The sequence below is a fragment of the Rhinolophus sinicus genome, chromosome 2 (genome assembly GCF_057876585.1).
Source record: "Rhinolophus sinicus isolate RSI-liver-muscle chromosome 2, RSI-T2T, whole genome shotgun sequence".
NCBI lineage: Eukaryota > Metazoa > Chordata > Mammalia > Chiroptera > Rhinolophidae > Rhinolophus > Rhinolophus sinicus.
Window position 1 is genome coordinate 189,893,642 of NC_142502.1, and position 16,883 is coordinate 189,910,524.

Genomic DNA, 16,883 nt, shown 5'->3' on the forward strand with positions numbered 1-16,883 from the left:
CTGCAAGGGGAGCTAGTGTGTGTTACCTGATCTGCGAGGGACAGCTCACGACTTTTCGTCATACTCTGTCCTTTAGAAGCAGCCATCAGGTCAGGGCGTTCCATGTGGGGGGGGGGGTTCAGCTGGGGATGGGAGTCACCTGCAAGGGGTGGGGTGGGTGCCTCCCACCTTCTCTGAGGACAGGGTCTGAATTTCCTGTTCCTTAGTAGCCCTTTCGATCTCTACCAAGATGCCCTGTATATCGGCAGTCCCCCCATCCAGTGACACAGTCCGCGGTCTCAGTTACCCACGGTCAACTGCGGCAGGAAAATCTTAAATGGAAAACTCCACAGATAAGCTATTCATAAGTTTTAAATTATGTGCCGTTCTGAATAGTGTGATGAAATCTCCCACTGTCCCCCTCTGTCCCACCTGGGATGTGTATCAGCCCCTTGTCTAGCATCTCCACGCTCTAGATGCTCCCCGCCCATTAGTCACTTAGTCACTTAGCAGGCACCTCGGTTACTAGATTGACTGTCACAGTGTCACAGTGCTTGTGTTCTGGTCACCCTTATTTTCCTTAATAGTGGCCTCAAGCACAAGAGCAGTGATGCTGATATTTCAGATACGCAGAAAAGCCATAACGTGCTTCCTGTAAGTGTAAAGGTGAGTATGTACAGGAAAGAACAGCATATATAGGGTTCAGTGCTTTCCGCAGCTTCAGGTAGACGCTTGGGACGTGTCTCCCGCGGACAACAGGGGCCGCTGTGGAGGGTCGCTATCCATCAGCTTCTTTGGGGAGTAATCTACCTCCCCACACACTCTCGTTTCCCACATTTCCCACACCCCTGGTACCAGGGCTGACTTGTTTCTTTTCTCATCATCCCGTCTTCCTCCACAGTGTCCGATTTCTCACACCTTGCTGCTGAACTCTGCCAAATTTTAGGATTTCAGATTTTGGTGAAACCAATTTCCTGAGGGGATTGACTACCTCACAGGAAAGATGGGTGGCAGTTGCAGGTGACGGGTAGAATTGCAGCCAGTTTGATGTAGTTAATTCACCAGCTTCAGGCTGCATCGTGGATGGGGCTCTCTGCCTCAGCTGCCCGTGTCTGTCCCACCCAGAAAAAGGTGATGGCAGAGAGGTCAGATCACGCTGGCTGCAGCACGTCCCTCACACATACGTGCATCCTGCTGCCAACCGCATTGCCTGTTGGGAACTCTGATTGGTGGGCAACACTCATCAATTGACTAGTTGCTCCTCAGTGAAGCTGAGTGAGGGTTGGCACCCACGAGCATCAGCGCCTAACGGTGAGAAAGCGCCAGCAGGGGTATAGCAGGCATCTCTTCAGAGAAGAAGTATTCCAACTGGCTTGGCGTGTGTGCGTGAAAACTCAGCAAGGCACCTTCTGCGTTGTCCCTGACAGCGGTAGCAGGTCATCCTAGCAGAGAGCTGACAGCTCGTGTGTACCTTCAGGACCTGAATTTTCACGGCCACTTACTGTTCCGGGGCCATGCTGTGGGGCCATTGTCTCTGAGAAGCTCAGTCAGACCACCAGAGGGGCCGCGTTGGCGTGTGGTGCCAGCTGCAGCTTTGTCCCGAAGCTCTTCTGCCCCAGGCAGGGATGGGGTCTTGGGCGAGGGCAGACTTGGCTTAGGGCAGTGGGCAGTGGGGTTGGTGCTACACAGCTCGTCCGAAAGCCACCGCTTTGCTTCTTAGTCATGAAACAATCTTCCCTCCCCATCTGGGGAAACCTCAGGGAGGTTGCCCTGTTTTCTGAAAGGCTTGAAACATCTGTCCCCAGCGCGCACGTGGGCTGCAGGAATGCCTTTGTGACAAAATAACAGTGTGCTCTTGCTGCAACTCTGGCCCCTCCCGAGTGGGACGGTTGATTTTTAAGTTCCAAGAAAGCATTCTCACATAGGAGTCGTATTAGTATAAATGTTCTATGCTACATTTGGGAACATTGTTCTTCTTTTTTGGCGATGAATTTAAATCCTTTCTGAGCGATAATCTAAAATGAAACATTCTTGACAAATGGCAGCAGCGTGCTGGTCAGAATTCCGAGGTGTGGTCTTGCCATAAGAAATGTGATGACTGACATAGTAGTTATTCGTGGCATCATTATTTGCTGATGTAAAATCTAAAAAAAATGAGCATTTTTAAAAATGACTCTTTAAAGGATGAAAAATTAGTTGGACTTAACTCTCATGTAATTAAAATTTCCATCATGTCAAGCGAAGTTTGGTTCAGCCCCGCGTTGATGCTTTCTCTGCAAGCTTGAGTGACTGAATCAAGTCCACAGGTCTCAGGGTCTTCATTTGTAGATGAGGCCCAGGAGTTTACTACCATTGCGTTTCATGTGATGCTATATATAGTATGTTGTACATGCATGCGTGTGTGTGTCTACATGTGTGTGTGACGGGGTGTCGACAGCGTCATAGCCTCACAACATGCCAATTAATAGATGCTGTCATGCAGCCCATCACTCCGATTTCACATTGGAGGAAATTAAGGTGTGGAGAGGTTGAGAAGCATCCCCAAGCCTCTGGGACTAGACTTTTGGTTTGCTGGGTCTTTTTCCAGGGATCTTGCTGCATGAAGCAGTGCAGAGCTGAGTGTTTATAAACAACTGAATGCCTAGCTGAGTGAATCCGCGGATGTACAAACAAATGGCGGCAGAACCATATACATTAGTTTAATTCAGGACACACAAGAGCCACTTGGTGCCACCATGTTGAATCCATTGGTAGTTCTGTCAGCACCATCGAGGAGACAATCTAGGCCACCATGGGTCACACAGAGGTTTCTCTGACAGGCAGTTGGCAGACTGGGAAGGAAGAGTCAAGAACCATTCCCCACCTGTGGAGCATTTTTATGCCCACTGATGAATTTTAGAAACTGAAACGGAAGATGCCACTGACAAGAGACAGAGCCCACCCTATCTTTTCTCTCTCCAATGGAAACCCATATTTGTTAGGCCTTTACTGAGGATTTTTCCAAATCTCAATATAATCATATTCACCCATTAAGAGTTTGTAATTCAGTGCTTTTTAGTATATCCAGAGCTGTGCAATTCTTACCATAATCCAATGTTAGAACTTTTACAACATGCCAAAAAGAAACCCCGTCCCTGAGAGCAGCCCCCTCCCCTAGCCCTCGGCAATCAATGACCTACTTTCTGCTTCTATGAATTTCCCCATTTTGGATGTTTCAAATAAATGGAATCAAACTATGAGTTTTTGTGACTGACTTTTTCATTTGGCATCGTTTCCAGGATTTATCCATGGGCAACATGTACCAGAACCTCATTCCTTCTTTCTGGGTGAGTGGTCTTCCATCGTACACGTGCCGCAGGTCACTGTGCCTTCATCAGTTGATGGAAATTGAAGTTTTTCCCACATTTTGGCTGTTATGAATAATGCTTCTATGAACACATGGGTACAGTTTTTTGTGGATATGTTTTCATTTTTCTTGGGTAGAAGTGAAATTGTTGTGTCATATGTTGATTCTGTTTAGCATTTTTGGGAACTGCCAAATTCTTAACCAGAGTAGCTACAGTATTTTACATCCCCACATGCGATGTATGAGGGTTTCAATTTCTCCACATCCTTACCATCATTTGTTATTTACATATATGGTGTAATCAAACAATACAGTGAATGTTTAAAATAAAAAAATTATTACAGTATAAGACACATTGCCATTAATCCCCCTCAAAATACCCCCCTCGCTTCGAACACACTTATCCCATCGTTCTTGCCACTTTCTGAAGCAGTTCTGGGAGTCCTCTTTCCTGAGTGTCTTTGGTTGTGCTGTTGTGGCTGCCTCGATGTCCTGAATCATTTTGACTTTGGGGACGAGCCAGAAGTCACACGGTGCCAGACCCTGTGAATAAGGTGGATGAGGACACACTGTAATGTTTTTGACAGAAATTGCTGTACCAGCAGCGATGTGTGACATGGAGCCTTTCCGTTGTGATCACAAAATACGGTGAACGCTGCTGCCGAGTGCCATCAGCGGAAAGGCAGGGGTATTCAATACGGGAAGTGGTGCATCAAACCTTAGTAACAGTGTGTGACAAGTGTCAATGTGTTCGGTGCAGTCAGTCAGGTGTGAGCTACAGTTGAGAGAAGGTGTGTTTTAACGTGTGTTGTAAACCATCCTCCATCATGACAACACTCCATGTCACACATCGCTTCTAGTACACAGATATATATGTGTGTGTGTGTGTGTGTATATATATATATCTGTATACACACACACACACACACACACAACACAGAGGTGCCAAAAAATGTATACACATTTTAAGAGGAAAAAACAGTATTAATTTTAATACTTAATATATATGCCAATAACGAAAGATGAATACAAGTCACGTGTGACGTCTGCAATTACTAGAGATGCTCGAAGTGGTTCCCATCAGCATCCGGACACTTCTGATTACAGCAAACTACTGCTTGAGCATCACTGACCAAAGTGTCCACTTGCACATATTTTTTGGGCACCCCCGGTATATATGTTTTATATATATAAAACAACCATCCAAATGGGTATGAAGTGCTGTTTCATGTTTTTTATTTATATTTCGCTGATGTCAGATGATGTCTGGCATGTTTCCAAAGGATTATTGGTCATTTGTCTTATCTTACTTGGGGAAATGTCAATTCAAATCCTTTGTTCATTTTTAAATGGGGTTGTCTTTTTAATTTTGCATGAAAGGATTATTTTCATATTTTGGATGTGAGTCCCTTGTCTAATATAAGATTTGTAAATATTTTTCCCACTCTTTTTTATCTTTTTTTTTTTTTTTTGCTTTTTCACCTTCTTGATGATGTCATTTTTCATACACAAGTTTTTAATTTTGGTGAAATTCAACTTACGGGATTTTTTTTTTTTTTTTGCTTGTTTTTGGTGTTGTATGATTTACTTTTATGTTTTCTTTTAAGATTTTTATAGCTTTAGCTCCTACACTTAAATTTGTGATCCATTCTGAGTTTATTTTTGTGGTGTAATTTAAAAGTCCACCATCATTGTTTTTGCATGTGGATATCCAGTGGTTCCAGCACCATTTGTTGAACAGACTATTCTTTCCCCATTAAATAATTCTGGCACCTTTGTCAGAAATAAATTGACCATGAATGTGATGGTTACTAGACTCTCAGTTCTATTCTGTTGATCTACGTATCTGTCCTTAAACCAGTAACCACACTATCTCGGTTACTGCTTTTGTTTTATTTGTTTGTTTGTTTGTTTGTTTTTTGTGATAAGTTTTGAAATCAGGGAATTTAACTCCTCCAACTCTGTTTTTCCTTTTCAAGATTGTTTTGCTTATTCTGGATCCTTGCATTTCCATATGAATTTAGAATCAACTTAAGGATTTCATTTAAAAAAAACAGCTGGGCTTTCAATAGAGTCTGCCTTGAATCTGTAGATCAATTTGGGGAGTATTGATATATTAACAATGTTAGCTCTTCTGATACATTAACATGGAATGTCCTTCCATTTACTTAGATCTTTAATTTCTTGAAAGAATATTTTGTAGTTTTTAGCGTATAAATCTTGCATTTGTCTTGTTAAATTCTGTACATTTTGTGTACCCTGTGTTGTGTGGCCACTAAGTTCTTTGGTATCTCTTTTTTTTAAGTTCTTGGAGTTCTTTTGCTTATTCATATGTTTGTTTTTATGCCTGCCTTCCTAGGTGTCACATGTGATTAATATACACTAGTGGTCAGCCAAAGGTGGTTCCGATTTTCCTTAGTACTCTGTGTTTCCCAGCCACGGCCGAGGCATCTGTGAGCCTCCAGCCTGCTCTCTGCGCCTGCTGGTCAGGGCCTCAGGGTCACCCAGAGGTGAAGTGCTGCTGCCGAGCCTGCCCGATGTCTCCCCGGGATATGCACACAGCCTCCTGCCTGCAGACAGCCTCTTAGATCCCAGCAGTCTGCCAGACAGAGCCTTCCCAAGTTCACTATTATTGTCTAGTTCTCAGGGGTGCTCTAGGATTTCCATTTACACTCCAAGCCAGGCTTCTCTGCCATCTGAAATCACAGCCTTGGGTAGCTGAGATGTTGCCAGCATTTCCTATTGTTTTGTGAATGCCCTGAAGGGAGAAAGAAGGGACATTCCAAGAGGGAGAAAGACATTGCCATGGGAACAAAGTCGAGCAAGCAAACTGGAATATCTCTCCTCCTAAGCTGCAGCTCCCCGGGTTCTGACCTTCCCACATCCCCGCCCTCACTGCCTGTGCCCAGTGGAGGTCGCTGTGGCCTCGGCCTCGGCCTGAGCTGCTGCACCAGCCTCTTCGTGGATCTGCCACCCTCCACACCTACCTGTCACTATCAGTTCTTCACACTCCAATGACATGCCTGTCAAATGATACATGCTTTGTCATCTAGGGTTCCACACTTGAAAACCTTTCACAGTCTGACTTAAGACAAAGTTTGAGCACTTTCCCCTCCCCACTTTTTGGCTTAGTCCAACTTACCCCTTAGGTCTCAATATAGGTGCTACTTTTTATGGTAGGTCTTCCCTCACCCCCCAAACTGAGAAATCTGTCCTTCCAGTGCGAGCTTCCCGTGTCCAGTGCCTCCCTCCATCGTCACAGCATTGGCGACACTGTGTGGCAATGACCCATTGGTCAGTGTCGCCCACTCGACAGTAAACTCACTGAGGACACGGCAGCACCTTGCTTCTGGGTTTCTCCTCAGTGGCTGCCCGTCAGAGAACACTGGAGTATTCGGTGGATATTTGATGGAGTTAATGAATCAGTGATGAATACACATTATCCTAATCTAATTATTAATGGAGATCTGCCCAGCACTTCTTTAACTAGTAGCTTAGATTACTATATGCGTTTTTAAATTAACTTTATTGGGGTGACAATGGTTAGTAAAATTACGTAGGTTTCAACTGTAGATTTTATTTTGCACATTTTGGGCTCACCACCCAGTCAGTTCTCCTTTCATCACCATGTATTTGACCCCCTTTACCCTCTTCTGCCTTCCAGTCCTCCCTTACCCTCTGGCATATGCATTTTAAGGTAACAGAACTACATTACTTTTAAAACCTTTCAGAAATTCAAATTGGCTTCCCCCCGTTAGTCAGGATATTTGAGGTTTCACAACATATTAACGTTTTTATTTGCATGGCGCACATCAGAGAGGCACCGCAGGATCAAGTGTCCCTGTGCGTTGCGTTCTGAAGTGCCGTCTTTCACTTCCCTCGACTTCAGCCCACGGCGTCTGTTCCCACTAGTGTTACTGGCATCGCTACTAGTACTCATCAGCCCTACATATCTTAGTAACATTTCTTACTTTCTAAAATGTTTGCATCATTTTTTGTCTCTTTCAATCTTCGAAAGAATTCATTGAGAATGTTGATAAAGTATAAATATAGATACTTACCAACCATGCACGTTCCGGTAGGCGGAAGTGACTTTTCTGAGGGCACCAAGTAGCTGATGGTGCAGATGAAAGTGCTCATTCCATTCCCGTTGCTTTGGTCTTTTTCTTACAATTAATATTTATGTCATTGATTTCTTTCAAATTGATGAATTATTATAACTGATGTTTGGCTGTCTTAATATTTTAGATTTGAGAGAGATTCCGAATTGATTCAGTGCATGGCCTAGTTGATATAGTAGATATGCACGTGTCCAGCACAGACACCGTGCACAGCTCTGTATCGCTGTCCAGGGTACAGTGAATTGAGTCCATCAAATCCAGAAAGATGCAAGGAAAGTACCATGTTTCCTTGTGGAGCCAGATTTCTCTTGGAATCTTTTCGATGTCCTTTCATCTCTCTCTCTCTCTCTCTCTCTCTCTCTCTCTCTCTCTCTCTCTCTCTCTCACACACACACACACACACACACACACACACACACACACACACACACACACACCAGAAAAGGCAACAAGAACACAGGTATTTGTCTTCACAACAAAAAACTAATTTTAGTATTGGACCAGAAAAGGCAAATCATAGTCTCTAAGATGCGATGTGTTTGGCCAGTTGAGTAACGTTTTAGGAGCAGCTTCATCCGCATGGAAGTAACATTAGGAATGAAGACAAGAAAACAGTAGCCCTCAGAGCTAGCCTCAAATTCCAATGTCGTTTCCTAAAAATCGTCAACTCAATTTTCAGCGTTGGCTGAGGCTTCAGCCCGGGGGTGTATGCGCTCGCGCCACAAACCCTGCGGGGGTTCCCAGAAGCACCTGTAGAATATGTGGGGTTTTCCTCGGATCGTTTTAGGTGATAATTCCACAGAACCCTCGAGAACGCTCTTACCCGCCCGATACCCAGAGGGCTGACAGATTTTATGAAAGGCCATCTGTTTAGTTCAGGGTTTTCCTACACACTCCACTTTGTTTGTGAGTCAGAACACTTGGCGCCCTGCCTTTGCATGGCCACTTCCCAGGCCTGCCTGGGTGGGACTCGCAAGCTCAGGCACGGACTAGAAATCACTACCTGAACTGGCTCAGAACTGGACCGCCCTCTGGCTGAGCACAGCCCTTGATAAACGAGGCCTGTGGTCTCTTCTGCGCCTGCCCAGGTGGAGGCCTTCCTCCAGATCCCACACTGCGTGGGGAGGAGGGGGCTAGGGAGCCACAGTAAACGTGGCCTCTTCTGTCTTGCAATGTTTCAGAAAGGTGGACACTGAAGTGGCTCATGGCTCCGAAGTCTACTGATTCCACTGAGAAACGTTTGTGTATTTCATAATTTCTCAAACCTGGAAATGACCTTGTCTGTTCGGCATTACTCTTTAGTCCGGTGTTTTATTAGTTGGCATTCATGTGTGTTTTTTTCCAAAAAACGTGTGTTCCTTTTAACCAAATAATTTTAAAGATGAAAATATAATTTTCATTTTGAGATTATTTTTGCATGATTTTGTAGCATTGTAGGTGATAGGAAATACTATTCTTGATGTTTTATTTATTAAATTTATGGGGATGGCAATAGTTAAATAACACTATGTAAGTTTCAGGTGTACAATTCTATAAACATCATCTGTATACTGAACTGTGTGTTCACCACCCAGAGTCTAGTCTCTCTCCATCACCATAAATTTGACCCCTTTACCTTCTCCGTCCTCCCCCCATTCCTGTACCCCTGTGGTAACCACTCTTCTGTTGTCTGTGTCTGTGAATTGTTTCTTTGTTCATTTGTTGCTTTCAGTGTTGTATCCCACATGTGAGTGAAGTCATATAGTTCTCGACATTTTCTGTCTGACTTATTTCGCTCAGCATGATAATCTCAAGGTCCATCCGTGTTGTCGCAAATGGCAGTATTTCATCTTTTCTTAAGGCAGAATAGTATTCCATGGTGTATATATACCACATCTTCCTTATCCAATCATCTATTGAAGGACACTTTGGTTGTTTCCATGTCTTGGCCACCATGAATAATGCTGCAGTGAACATAGGGGTACATGTATCCTTATGAATAAATGTTTTCAAATTCTTCAGGTAGACAACCAGATGAGGGATTGCTGGGTCATATGATAATTCTAGTCTTAATTGTTTGAGGAATCTCATACTGTTTTCCATAGTGGTTGTACCAATTTACATTCCCACCAAGAGTGTACGAGGGTTCCTTTTTGTCCACAGCCTCTCGCAACACTTGATATTACTTGTCTTGTTGATGACGCCATTCTAACAGGTGTGATATGGTATCTCATTGTGGTTTGGATTGGCATTTCCCTAATAGCTACTGAAGTCGAGCATCTTTCATATATCTGTTGGCTGTTTGTAGGTCTTCTTAGAAGTGTCTGTTCGGGTTCTCTGCCCATTTTTTAATTGGATTGTTTGTTTTTGTTGTTGTTGAGTTGTATGAGTTCTTTATATATTTTGAATATTAGCCCTTTATTGGAGGTATTGTTTGCAAATATCTTCTCCCATTCAATAGGTTTCCTTTCATTTTGTTAATGGTTTCTTTTGCTGTGCAGCTTTTTAGTTTGATACAGTTCCATTCATTGATTTTTTTTTCATCAAACTTCCATTTATTTTTTATCCTTTTTTTTTTTAATTTTATTAGTTTCGGGTGCACAAGACAAAGCAATACTTAGACGTTTATCATTTATATCCCTCACACTGTGTGAATCCCCCTCCCCCCATCCACTATCCCTCTGACATCGCACAGAGTCATTACATTTCCACTGTGTCTATTCCTAATGCTGTACTCCGCTTCCTGTAACCATATATACACACACACACACACACACACACACACACACACACACACATATATATATATATATATAATTATAGTTGGCATTCATTATTGTTCAGCTTCAGCTTCAGGTGTACAGTGCAGTGATCAGGCATCTACATCATCCCCGAGGTGGTCTCCCAAATGGGACAAGTGTCCATTGGATACCCTATAAAATCTTTACAACATTATTGATTACATTCCCCAAATTAATTTTCAAAACCCCATGGCCTTCTTGTGGTTACTGACTGTTTTCTAATCCCCTCACCTTCCCCCTTATCCTCACCCCCCCATCTAGCAACCCTCAGTTTTTCCTCTATGTCTCCAAAACTGTTTCTGATTAGTTCATTCACTTATTCTTTTCTTTAGATTCCACATATAAGTGAGATCATATGATATTTGTCTCTCTCTGACTTATTTCACTTAACATAATGTTCTCTAGGTCCATCCATGTTGTTGCAAATGGTAAGATTTCTTCTTTATGGCTGCGTAATACTCCATTGTATAAATGTACCACAGTTTATTGCAGCACTATACACAATAGCCAAGACATGGAAACAACCGAAATGCCCATCGGTAGATGACTGGATTAAGAAACTGTGGTACATTCATTGATTTTTGCTTTTACTTCCCTTGCTCTGGGGTCAAGTTTATGAAATCCTCTCTGAGACCAAAGTCCTTAAGTTTAGTACCTATGATTTCTGATAGGAAATACTGTTATTTCTCAGATGTTTATCTTAAGCTAAATTGTTCAGGAATATATTTATTTACAGAGCAAGTAATACATTGCATTTATATTTACTACAGACACAGATGCACAGATGTTCACACTTCAGAATTGCAGTCAGTATGAAAATATCCAGGAAAGGTTGTTTATTCCCTTTTAGTCAATTCTTTCCTGGAAGCAAAGGAGTGGAGTGCGTTGGATGCTGTTGGGAGTGTCAGGAGAGTGAGTGCCTAGGCCCCGCTCGCCGTGCTTGAGTTGCTCTGAAGTTCAGCCCAATTCCTGGCTTTTGATTTGCTCCTCGATACAAGGGTTGTGGTTTCATAGATGAGCTTTCAAACAATTTGTCCATAGGACTCTAATACGGGGAGCTCTCAGGACATGACAGACAGAAGTGGGGTTCTTCTGTTTGGGCATATGAGTCCCCACAGGCTCCCAGCTCATCCCACCCCAGTTCTCTGTGGTGGCTTCTAACATGTCCCCTCCAAACCCCTAGACGTCAGAGACCACGGCAGGGCCACTGCGCCAGATGACGTCCAGGGTCTTTTCAAGTCCTCATGTTCTCTGCTATTTCTCCCAATCTCATCACATACCATGTCTCCCCAAAAAATGAGACCTAGCTGGACAGTCAGCTCGAATGCATCTTTTGGAGCAAATATTAATATGAGACCCGGTCTTATTTTATTATAAGACCAGGTCTTTATAATATCAGATATCATGTCATGTCATATCATATCATATCATATCGGGTCTTACCTTAATTTTTGCTCCAAAAGATGCATTAGGGCTGATTGTCTGGCGAGGTCTTATTTTCAGGGAAACACGGTAGTTATGATGTATGTGTTTCCTCTTTGGTGAGATGCTGTTAATATTTTCTGCCCAATCTTTTATTATATTGAGTATATTTTTCTTATTTAATTTTAGTTCTTTATAGATTCTTTATACAAATCAAGAACATATATTCCAGTTTGTAACTTGACTTTCCACTTTCTTTAAGGTGTCTTTTGATAAAAAGAAGTTCTTAATTTATTATTATCAAATTCATCCATCTTTTCCTTTATTGTCAATGCTCTTGGTATCTTAAGTTTTTCCTTATTCCAAGACCTAAGAATGTATTCATCTATATTTTTGTAAGAAGAGTCTTAAGGTTTTGTTTTTTTAATATTTAACCCCATAACCTATTTTGAATTTGTTTTGTATAAGATGTAAAGCTCCAACAAATGACCATTCCCAGTTCCGTTTATTGAAGAGCGTCTCTTCTGCCCTCCTTTGACACAGCTTCCCTCTTCCACGTTCCGTCACGTGCTTGCACGGGCCTGCAGACAGCCTCTCTCCTGTATTATGGGGCCATTTACTATCCCCCCTCAGCAGCACAGGTGTCATTATGACAGTGTCAGAATGAGTCCTGAAATCTGGTTAGCAATCTTCTCCTCCGACTTTCACGAGTGTCTTAGATACTCTTGACCCATTACTGTTTCATATAAGTATCAGGTTTTTTAGAAGCCCTTTTGGTATTTTAGTTAAAATTGCATTACCCATTAATTTTGGGGGAATTGACATCATGACAATATTAAGTCTTCCTATCACGATGAGGTTTATCTCTCCATTGATTTAGATCTCCTTTGACATCTCTCAGTAAAGTTTTTCAATTTTCCCTGTAGAACTGTTGCACATCTTTTGTTAAATGTTGTATCCACTTTATATTCTCTCGTACTAATGTACACGCTTGTCTGGATGATTGTCCCGTAAGAGAGACAGTACATGTACGGCCATGTGCGGCGGCCACCTTACCTGCGCTGGTTACATGTCAGTGCTCTAAGGACAGTGCTGGGGGGGAAAGGACAGCACTACAGTGGCTCCTTTGCTGCTTTTCCTTGCAGTTATGAGTGCCCCAGACCAACCCGCCCCCACACAAACCACACCTGATTTCCCCTCCACACCCCACCCAGTGGTCTCCTTTCTTGGTGTTGCCCCTGTGGCTCTTCCTGGAATTGGTTGTGCGTGGACTCAGTGGTCGTTCTTGTTCAGCCTTCTGGTAAGAACGCGAACCCAGCTTATTTAAATTCACTGTCCACGGAGAGAACGTTTATGGACAATACCATTTGAAAAACAAAGACACTGAGGGTCAGAGAGGTCAAGTAATGTGTCTGTGACCACACAGCAGGTAAGCAGCAGCCGTCAGAGTCTGTCCTGTGAGGCAGAGACTCCCACAGTGCCTGCCTCTGGGCTTGTGAGGCTTGTATGAGTGAGTGCTTCCGAAGGGCCCGAGACATCCCTGGGCAGAGGAAACGCTCCGTGGGCTTTCCTGCCGTCCTAACAGCGTACTGCTCCGTGTGCTGCTTCTGACCACAAACCCAGTATAATAGAAAGCGGACGTGGCTCTAACCCTGGAGCAGGTCGGCTTTTGGTGCCACCTTCACTGTTGAAAGTGTTTCGGTACTTAAGGGCCAGAGATTACACTTTCGGGAATTGAAAGCAGGCCTTTTGGGCAAAGTGGCCATTGAGCGGGGCTTAATTAAGTGAGTAGGATTTAAACCGCTACATTTGGTGGAAAGTAGACGATTTATGGGCGGAATGATGTGAAAGTGATGTGAGTCCAAGAGGCAAATCATTCCTACACAACATAAGAGTTTGACTTTTCTCGCTGTTCTTTTATGCCTAGTACCTTCTTTTGGTTATAACTTCCAACTAGAGTTCTCGAGTGTGTGTGTGTGTGTGTGTGTGTGTGTGTGTGTGTGTGTAAGAGAGAGTTTGATACCCTAGCAAATGACTAAGATCCAAAGGCAGCAGTAGTTTTCTAAGTTCATTGAAGAGCAATGTCACATGCCCTGGAGGTAAATAATTACATGGTCATGTAGGAATGGAATGCACCCGAGACACTCTGCTGTATGGACAGGAAGTGCGTGGCACGCGGACAAGGTGCTCCCTGATTAGCCAAGGCTTCTCTCCCGTCGTATGCAGAGTGTTCAGGCTGGGGAGGGCGAAGAGTCTGAAATGTCAAGCCAGTTGGAAGCAAGTGATCAGTTTACTCTTTGAAAGGATAATACACGCAGTGAGGCCAGGGCAGTGACTATGCCGCTGAGGGTCCTTGGTACTGTACAGCTTAACTTGGAATACAGTTGTGACTGCATTTAGCCCTGACTTTGAGTATCATAATTAAGAATGTTCTCCTGGCTGTTCATTTTACTATCGTAGCTATTACTGTAACTTTCTTAATTTGGGTTTTCTTACATCCAACAGCCATATATTTTAATCTAAATCATCTCATATTTTATAATGAAAGATAATGGGGAAAGTTAGTTAATTGAAAAAAATCACTTTTCAACAGCTTTCTCTGAAATGTACTTATTTTACTAAGAAGGAAATATCTGTATCTTTGTCTGCATAGATCCTATTAAATAATCTGTGCATTCCATAATGTTGTTAGTGGTTTTACCTAAAAAGTCTTAAGGTTGTCAAAAGCTGAGGTTATGTCTGTTATTCGGGATTTTACATATTATTGTGTTGGAAGAGACCAATGTGTTAAGTCTCCACTCGGAACACACCACTTCACTCACCCTGAGGGTGTGACAGGACGTATCTCTTCACATCCCCACTGTGCTTTGTTTTAATAATAGTAATAATATATTTGTTATTAAAATGCGGAGAAGTATTTCATGTGCTCTGACTGAAAAAAATAAAGTTGAGTTTACATACAGTTGGTCCCAACTAAACACCTGTGGTCCAGAAATTAGCAACTACTATGAGTATGCAATAAATACACATATGGGAGTTTTTATCCAAAAATGGAATTAAAAATGTCAATATAAAGTTTAAATTCCAAAATCTTGCTAGAAAAGTGAGAAGGTAAAATAGAGAATACCTGGTTAGAACAAAAAGACAAAGATGAGAAACGAGAAAATTGGCGTGCTTGTCCAGTAGGACTCATCTGAACAACAGAAGTTCCAAAGGAGAGAAGAGAGAAAATGGGGAGAAAAGAACCATTAAAGAAAGAAGAGACTCCCCAAAAGTCCTCCAGAGGGCCCAGCAGGATGCATGAAAACAGAGCCCCCCACCCATCTACTGTCGGGAAAATCTCAGAATACACTGGGAACAGAGAGACTCGTAGCGTTGTGGACCGCACATCTGCAGCAAGGAGTCACACGGAGAATCCTCAGGCTGTAGACACAAGGGAGTGCAACCTTCAGACATCTGAGGGAGAATTAATTAGCCCAATCTGGGTTTTTCACTCAAACGAATATTAAGGAAATAGTCCCGAAGTGGTCTGCCAAGTACCTTTCCTTGGATGTTTTCCCTCAAGAATGAGGGAGACTTTAGATTCAGTAAACGGGATGGGTGGTGGCTGCGTGTCATTGTGAGGGGGGTCTGAGGGCCCCCCACGTGAATGAGGCCAGGGGGGCACGCTGACCGCTCTCCTGAGGCTTGATCCAGGGCACCGAGCTGGCACCTACGTCTGCTCGTGACGAGAGGAGACCCCTCAGCTGGGAGGCCCTGGCCGTCAATTCCTGACTCGCACACAGCATGGTGTGCACACAGACAGTTGTAAACCCAGGTAGGAAACGTGGTCCGGACAAGGCCGTAGTGACACCGAGCGTTCCTCTGTCAGCAGGGCTTCGTAGTTATGCCAGCAGATGCCAGTTAGCAGTCTGATATGCCCAGGGTTCGATGTGGGGGCCAGACAGTGTGTGCTGGGGTGGGCGAGGCCAGTGTACCAGATGCAGCCTCCTGTGCCCGTCCACAGTGCGGAGCTAATGGGGAGATGCTTCTTGGTGAGACACAGCTCAGCAGCAGAGATGTATTCATTTGTTTAGGGCTTTGGGGTAAATGCCAAAAGAAATGGCTAAAGTGGAAGGCTGTCTCTAGGAGCTGGAAGTAGAATGGGGTGGGTAGGGTGGGGAGCACCGTTCGACCCTTTAACCACGGGTGTGCGTACCTTTGATGAGAACGCAGGGTCAGTGTTTTAAAGTCTCTGCTTCCTGTCGTCCGCTCATCTGGATGGCTGACAGTTGCATCTGCCAGACCGCAAAGCATCTGAGCTCTCGCTCGGGTCTAGAATCAGAAAAGGAGTGCTTCCCAGAACCCAGATGCCTCAGGCGGGCTGGGCCAGTGTTGGGCCTGCTTTTTCCCCGGAAGGGCACTGAGCATGGCTCTGCGGCCTCCGTCCTCACCCTTCCTTCTGGTGACCAGCACCTCTGGCAGCTCCCTGACACCAGCGCCACCTGCACTGGGTAAGGAATCCCCAGGGGGTTCAAGTGGTTGCGGGGCTTTCACAGCCGTTTCCATGTCTGTATTTAAAGCTGGAAAATAAATACATTTTTGTTCCCACCAGAACTGCTTGGAGGGGCTCCATATGGATTCTCATTTGCGGGTGCTTCTGGCGGTTCCTGGAGATCGAGGAGTGAGTTGGGGCCTGTCACTCAGCTGTCCCTCCTTCAGCCAGGCAGCTGGGGGCCCCTGCAGGGCCCAGCTTCCTTTCATGTGGAGCCAGAGCGGGGAGGTGTATTCATAATGCGTTTTAGTAAAAACGGGAAGCACAAGGAGCACTGATAATAAAGTAAAATTAGCACGAGACAAATTCACCTCAAAGTTGTCTCTACCAGCTCTGTAAGTGACCTTCATGTCGTCAGACTTGTTCTCTTGCAGGTCACCTGTTTCAGAGAGAGAGAGAGGGGGGGGGGGGAGGGGGAGGGGGGGGGGAGGGGGAGGGGGAGGGGGAGGGGGAGGGGGAGGGGGAGGGAGGGAGAGAGGGAGAGAGGGAGAGAGGGAGAGAGGGAGAGAGGGAGAGAGGGAGAGGGAGAGGGAGAGGGAGAGGGAGAGGGAGAGGGAGAGGGAGAGGGAGAGGGAGAGGGAGAGGGAGAGGAGAAAATAGGGAAGGAAAATAACATACAGAGAAAATCATATCAAAGTGAGGAGATGAGCCCTGTCACACTCTTCTAACACAGTGACAATAAAGATGACCCCAGTTGTAAC

At 44.2% G+C, this 16,883-nt stretch overlaps 1 protein-coding gene across 31 annotated transcripts in view; it reads left to right on the plus strand.

Moving 5' to 3' along the window:
* Positions 1–16,883, plus strand: part of MYT1L (myelin transcription factor 1 like) — a 365,607-nt gene that overhangs the window by 170,313 nt on the left and 178,411 nt on the right. The window contains exon 4 of one of the 31 annotated variants that reach the window (XM_019752018.3): positions 3,258–3,305. The exons of the other annotated variants lie outside the window; for them this stretch is intronic. The gene's annotated coding sequence lies outside the window, so the exon portion shown is untranslated. The remainder of the gene's footprint in view (positions 1–3,257; positions 3,306–16,883) is intronic. 31 annotated transcript variants of the gene reach the window in all.